Here is a 7652-nt window from a genome sequence, read left to right as displayed (position 1 = left end):
CATCAACATACAAGTTAAACAACCACGGCAACATCACACATCCCTGTCTCAGCCCCACTCTCACCGGAAACCAATCGCTCACTTCATTTCCTATTCTAACACAGGCTTTACTACCTTTGTAGAAACTTTTCACTGCTTGCAACAACCTTCCACCAACTCCATATAACCTCATCACATTCCACATTGCTTCCCTATCAACTCTATCATATGCTTTCTCCAGATCCATAAACGCAACATACACCTCCTTACCTTTTGCTAAATATTTCTCGCATATCTGCCTAACTGTAAAAATCTGATTCATACAACCCCTACCTCTTCTAAAACCACCCTGTACTTCCAAGATTGCATTCTCTGTTTTATCCTTAATCCTATTAATCAGTACTCTACCATACACTTTTCCAACTACACTCAACAAACTAATACCCCTTGAATTACAACACTCATGCACCTCTCCCTTACCCTTATATAGTGGTACAATACATGCACAGACCCAATATACTGGTACCATTGACAACACAAAACACACATTAAACAATCTCACCAACCATTCAAGTACAGTCACACCCCCTTCCTTCAACATCTCAGCTTTCACACCATCCATACCAGATGCTTTTCCTACTCTCGTTTCATCTAGTGCTCTCCTCACTTCTCTATTGTAATCTCTCTCTCATTCTCATCTCCCATCACTGGCACCTCAACACCTGGAACAGCAATTATATCTGCCTCCCTATCATCCTCAACATTCAGCAAACTTTCAAAATATTCCGCCCACCTTTTCCTTGCCTCCTCTCCTTTTAACAACCTTCCATTTCCATCTTTCACTGTCTCTTCAATTCTTGCGCCGGCCTTCCTTACTCTCTTCACTTCTTTTCCAAAACTTCTTCTTATTCTCTTCATATGACTGACCCAGTCCCTGACCCCACCTCAGGTCAGCTGGCCCTCTTTGCCTCACGTACCTTGCGCTTTACTTCCACCTTTTGCTCTCTATATTTTTCATACTTCTCTATACTATTACTCTGCAGCCATTCTTCAAAAGCCCTCTTTTTCTCTTCCACTTTTACCTTCACTCCTTCATTCCACCATTCACTGCCCTTCCTCATGCTGCCTCCAACAACCTTCTTGCCACATACATCACTTGCAATCCCAACAAAAATTTTCTTTTGCTAACTTCCACTCCTCCTCTAAATTACCAGTTTCTCTTACTCTCACCTCGTCATTTTTAACAAAAGCTAAAAATACCGTTTTTTTCCGAATTAAAATGCTGTTTTTAAACATGAATTAGAAATGCTTTAAAAAAAAGAATTAAATGCTGTTTTTCAACATGAATTAGAAATGCTCTAAACAAGAAAAAAAAAATAAATAAATGCTGTTTTTTAACAAGAACTAGAAATACGAATTATTTGAATTTTTCTTTTTTTTCTTTTTCAAAAGCTGTTTTCATTTGAACATAAACAAGAAATGAATCAGTTTTAAAATATGAGTAACTAATTTAAGGGTTTTACATTAATGTTATGAGAATATTCATGAAGAAAACAAAGGGCTTTTATCACTGGCAAATTAAACGAATCATCGTTTCTGTAAGTTTTAATGAGGAGATATTGTATGAATCAAATAAAAGAATTATCCTCGTAATTGGGAAATCTAATTGGTGGAAATCTTTTTAACAATTTGGAACCATTTTCAGGAAAAGTAGATATGATATCTTTATTAAAAGCTATATTCTTTAATAACAAGTATTACTGATTACATAAAAATCCCCTGCCTACCAATCTCTTGGAAGGGTGTTCGAGACACTCAGAAAAAAAATCGTAATTGGGAACTTAATTGGTGGAAATCTTTAACAATTTTCAATAATTTTCAGGAATAGTAAATATAATATCTTTATTAAGAGCTAGATTCTTTAATAACAAGTATTACTGATTATATAAAAATCCCCTGCCTACCAATCTCTTGGACGGGTGTTCGAGATCCGGTTAAACTCGATAGTTTCTAGTAGTATCAACAACCTTGCCATTCTAGTAAACTAGGATGATAGATTTGGGGGAGCCTATGATAAATTATCAGGTATTGCCTGGCCTTCCCTGGTCCTTGCTTAATAGAGAGGGGGGTTTGAACGCTGATCATATGTACAGTTGGAGGACAGTTATTCCGGGTACACCTCACTCTGAAAAAAGTGCACACAGCTACACCGTTACTTCGTGGGAGAGGTTGTGGGCGGGTCTATACAAAGGAACTAGCCATTCAGTAAGTGTGTCTGGGTGCAATTCTTCAGAATAAGGTGTACCAGGAATTTATGTGTCCAACTGTACATATGGTCAATCTCTTGGCCACTGTCCTGTCTCTTGTCTCTGCCATTCATGGGCGACCTTTAAACCTTCATAGCCAAGTTATATAACGTTTAATACAGGCTCATATACAGCACGTCTATACCTTATACATTTTCTTTTCCATTTGAGCCAAATATTCAAATTATGAATTATGTTAGTTATTATATTTCTAAATTATCAAGACGTTCAAATGTTCCTTTTAGGATTTCAATATGACAATTTTATTATTCTCTTCATAATAGCTTTAACATAAGCAAATCACTCTAAAATACATATTCGAAAAAAACAGCAACTGTACATTAATTTACTTAAGGTATTATGTAAAATATTATAATTTCAAATTATCAAGGACGTTCAAAATATTCCTTCTAGGATCTCAAACTAAAGATTTTATTAATTTATTCATAATTGTTTTTACATAAGCAAACCACTTTAAAAACATATACGAAAAAAAAATATACCTGTACATCAATTTACTTCTGTTAATATTTCAAAATATTTTTTTTTTTTCTAAATAATAATTACGTTTTCCAATTTTTTTATACTTTTAACTTAGAATGTACAGCTCAGCTGCTTTCAATTTATAATCTTCAGTTGAATACAGATTTTTATCAATAATTTAATTTTTTTTTTTTAATTTAAAAAACTCCCATAGAGTTTAAAGGGTTAAAGGCCGCTCATGAATGGCAGAAGCAAGGGACTGTGACATTGCCCTAGCAAACAAGACAATGCCCTAGACAGAGACTGACCATATACATATGATCAGCGCCCAAGCTAGGGCCAAGGAGGGCCTGGCAATGGCTTCTGATGACTTATATTATTTCTTTCCTTCACTTAATCTGTTCTATATAATTTCAAATTTCTTTCTTAACATTGTTACTGATCTTAGAATATTTTGTTAATTATTCATTACTTCATTTCCTTATTTCCTTTCCTCACTGGGCTATTTTCCCTGTAGGAGTCCTTGGGCTTATAGCATCCTGCTTTTCAAACTAGGGTTGCAGCTAATAATAATAATAATAATAATAATAATAATAATAATAATAATAATAATAATAATCCTGCATTTTACCTCTTCAATGTCCAATCATAAGTTTTCATTAATTCCATTAATTATTAAATCCATTATCTTTTCTTTAAAACACACACACACACACACACACACACACACACACACACACACACAAATATATATATATATATATATATATATATATATATATATATATATATATATATATATATATATATATATATATATATATATATATATATATATACTGTACAGACGTGTTTGCCTGTATATATATATATATATATATATATATATATATATATATATATATATATATATATATATATATATAATATATATATATAAACAAAACGTAAACCCCCCAAAAAAACATCACAACACCTACCGAATTATTTTTGGCCCGCACGAAATCATAGAGAATGATAGTCTGGAGAGGCGTCCAACACAGGACGAAGATGATCAGCACAACGGACACCATCTTGACCACTTTCTTCTTGGCTCTTGTGGCTGTGTTGCGCGCAGGCGCAGAGTGCTCCCCTGGCAGACGAGACATCCACAGCTTCCACACGACCAGGCTGACGAAGGGGGAGACAGAGAGAGAAAGTGAGAGAGAGGGTGCTGGTAAAACTGAATAAAAGATGTAATTATTTTTCAATTTAAATAAAAGGTAGAGTCCTTATTAAATATTTGTAGTTTGTTTGCCAATCTGTTAACAAGTGTTATGTATAATAAAAGAAAGAGAAAGTGAGGGAAAGAGAGAGAAAGTGAGAGAAAGGGTGGTTGGTAAAACTGAATAAAGGAAGATATAATTATTCCCATTTTAAACAAGTAGATGCCTCAATAAATATCTATAGTTTGTTTGTCAAATTGTTAACAAGTACAGTATTATGTATAATAAAAGAGAAAAGGAAAGAGAGAGAAAGTGAGAGAAAGGGTTGATGGTAAAACTGAATGAAAGGATATATAATTATTCACAATTTAAACAAGTAGACTTACTTATTAAATATTTTTAGTTTGTTGGTTAATCTGTCAACAGGTGTTATGTATAATAAGAGAGAGAGAAAGTGAGAGAAAGTGAGGGAAAGTGAGAGAAATGGAGGCTTGTAAAACTGACTATAAGTAAACAAAGGGAGAAAAATATTTAAAGGTTTAAAGGCTGCTCATAAATGGCATGGGCAAGGGACAGTGACATAGCCCTAGCTAGCAGATCAATGACCTGGAGACTGACCATATATGCATATGATCAGCGTCCAAGCCCCTCTTCACCCAAACTAGGACCAGGGAGGGGCCAGGCAATGGCTGCTGATATCTCAGCAGAGAGACCTATAGGCTTCCCCTAAATATAGAGTTTGAGCGGAACTCGAACCCCAGTCAGAAAGATCGCCAAACAGGGACGTTTCCAATAGGCCATCACATGGTAGGTTGGTAAAACGAGCTGACTAAAAGAAAATGTAACTCTTCCTAATCTAAAGAGGAGATAGATTCCTCATTAAATACTGATAGTTTGTTTGTTAATGCGTTGATAAGTGTAATGCTGTTTGACATAATAAAATTAAAATAAATAATAGGTATATATATTATCTATTTTCGTAAGGTTTTATATATATATTTTTTAATGAAAATCTTATCTATTTCCTCATACTTTGTCTATTATTATTACTATTGTTATTTTTATAATTATCAATCAAAATTATTATAAAACGTCCTAAATCAAGTTAAAAGGCAAATCTCTTTCTAAAAAACATATATGAGCATAAGCGATAGTTTATAAATTTAAAAGTAACCAACCACAAGATATAATAAAGAACTTAAATATTTGTGCAACTAACCATAAAACTTGAAATAGAAATCCATACTCAGAAAATCGGCACTACAAAGAAAAAAAAAATCTTCAAGTAATAAGTATCCTACATTCCCTAACTGAGTGACTCATATTCTTCGAAAGAAATTGAAATAAAAGTTATTTGGAACCTCACCTGTAATTGACGAACATGACTGCCACAGGTAAGAAATAGAGAGCGATGGTGAGAGCCACGTAGAAGACTTTGCGAGCGTCGTAAGTGATCACGCACTGCTGTAGCTTGGATCGAAGAGCTTCTCTGTGGGCCAGAATTCGTCACACTGCCAGGAGGTGAAGTTTGCCCACTTGGGAAAGAAAGGGGAGAGAGGGTTAGGTTGCCTTTTTTTCAGTGGAGTAAAAGAGATGGGTTTTCATAAAGTGATTTGGCCTGCAGAAGAAAGTAAAGGCTTTTGGGTCCTTGTAAAAGTTGCCTTTCTTTTAGTGAAATAAGGGAGAATGCCATCTTAAAGTGAAGTTGTCCCACTAGGGAAAGTAAAGGCTTTTAGGTTGCTAGTAAAATTAGATGTCTTTCGCTGAAGCAAAGAAGTTCTTAAAGTGAAGTTATTCCAATAGGGACATCAAAGGATTTTCTGACAAGTTTTTATTGTACTGAAGTGATCCAACTCAGGAAAGTAAAGGAACGGACATCATTAAGTGAAGTTGGCCCACTGGGGGAAAGTGACGAGTTTTTGGTGGTTACTGGTGAAGGTTTTAGCTTTCTTTCATTGAAGTAAAGGAGACCTTATTATTATTATTTATTATTATTATTATTATTATTATTATTATTATTATTATTATTATTATTATTATTATTATTATTATTATGAAAGAACTAAAAAAAAATTCAGAATAGACTAATCACCACAAATCTTAATTAAAAGACCTTCTCAATACGCCAATTTTTGTGTAATTGAAGAAATACCAAACCGAATATGATTCTCGAAAGTAAATCTGCATTAAAAAATCACACCTAAAATATCAAAGATGTATATAATTAAAGAAGCATAATCAAAGCAGATATTATCCATCAATGTAGCTTCTGTACAGCTAAGAGCACACTGATATGACTGTACTGAATAAGAAACAGACCAAATATGTTTCTCAAAAGTGAATTTGCAATCAAGACTCACGCCTAAAATCTTAAGCTGTATACCAGAAGACTTGAAGACCCAGACCTTCATAGCTGAGGACTATGAAGCGTGAAGTAGGAGATGATGAATGGAGAAGTATTAATTTAAAAGCTCAAGATAGAGACGACTGGTGAAATCTAAAAGAGGCATCAATAAGTGTAGGAGATAATGATATAATTTAAAGGTTTAAAGGCCGCTCATGAATGGCAGAGGCAAGGGACAGTGACATTGCACTAGCAAGCGGGACAGTGCCTTGTGATCAGCACCCAAGCCCCCTCTCCACCCAAGCTAGGACCAAGGAGAGCCAGACAATGGCTGCTGATGACTCAGCAGATAGACCTATAGGCTCCCCCAAACCCCCCATCCTTAGCTCACAAGGATAAGGTTCCGGGAACTAAAGGAACTAACGAGTCTGAGCGGGACTCGAACCCCCGTATGGCGATCATCAGGCGGAGACGTTACCAATCAGGCCACAACAAAGCAGACGTTATCTATCAATTTAGCCTCAGTACAACTAAGATCAGAAAGGTATTACTGTACTTCAGCATCATCTCACCTTGATGCTGTACAGCTCCCTGTAGAACAGAGAAGGGCAGGCGAGCACGGCCGAAGTTATCCACACGGCCGGCTATGACTCGGTGCGCTCTGTCCGGCGAAGTCCGAGCGTGGAGTGGGAACATGACAGCTACTACTCGACCAACGCTGATTACTGTTAGCGTCAACACGCTGGCTAGCAACGCAGTGGCTGTAGGGAGGGAAGAATAAGTGGTTATTGAAGATTACATTACAATATCTGAGATTGTTAGAAGAATAAGCGATTATTGAAGATTACATTATAATATTTAATAAGTTTGTTAGAAGATTAAGTGGTAATTGAAAATTACATTACAATATTTGATAAGTTTGTTAGAAGAATAAGTGGTTAAATAAGATTACATTACAATATTTGATAACATTGTTAGAAGAATAAGTGATTATTGAGGATTAAATTACAATATTTGATAAGATTGTTAGAAGAATGAGTTGTTATTAAAGATTACTAAAAATATTTTCATGATTGTTAGAAGAATAAGTGTTTATTGAAGTTTACATTATAATATTTGATAGGTTTGTTAGAAGAATAAGTGGTTATCGAAAATTACATTATAATATTTGATAAGATTGTTAGAAGAATAAGTGGTTATTGAAGATTACATTACAATATTTGATAAGATTGTTAGAAGAATAAGTGGTTATTGAAGATTACATTACAATATTTGATAAGATTGTTAGAAGATTAAGTGGGTTATCGAAAATTACATTTCAATATTTGATAAGAT

The 7652-nt window shown here is 34.5% G+C and overlaps 1 pseudogene; it reads right to left on the bottom strand.

Moving 5' to 3' along the window:
- LOC137656376 (QRFP-like peptide receptor) overlaps nucleotides 1-7652 on the bottom strand; it is a 207924-nt pseudogene that overhangs the window by 17983 nt on the left and 182289 nt on the right.

Source organism: Palaemon carinicauda, chromosome 17 (genome assembly GCF_036898095.1).
Source record: "Palaemon carinicauda isolate YSFRI2023 chromosome 17, ASM3689809v2, whole genome shotgun sequence".
In the NCBI taxonomy this organism is placed as follows: Eukaryota; Metazoa; Arthropoda; class Malacostraca; order Decapoda; family Palaemonidae; genus Palaemon; species Palaemon carinicauda.
The sequence above is the reverse complement of the archived record's forward strand: the minus strand, read 5'-3'. Positions and strand labels throughout refer to the sequence as shown.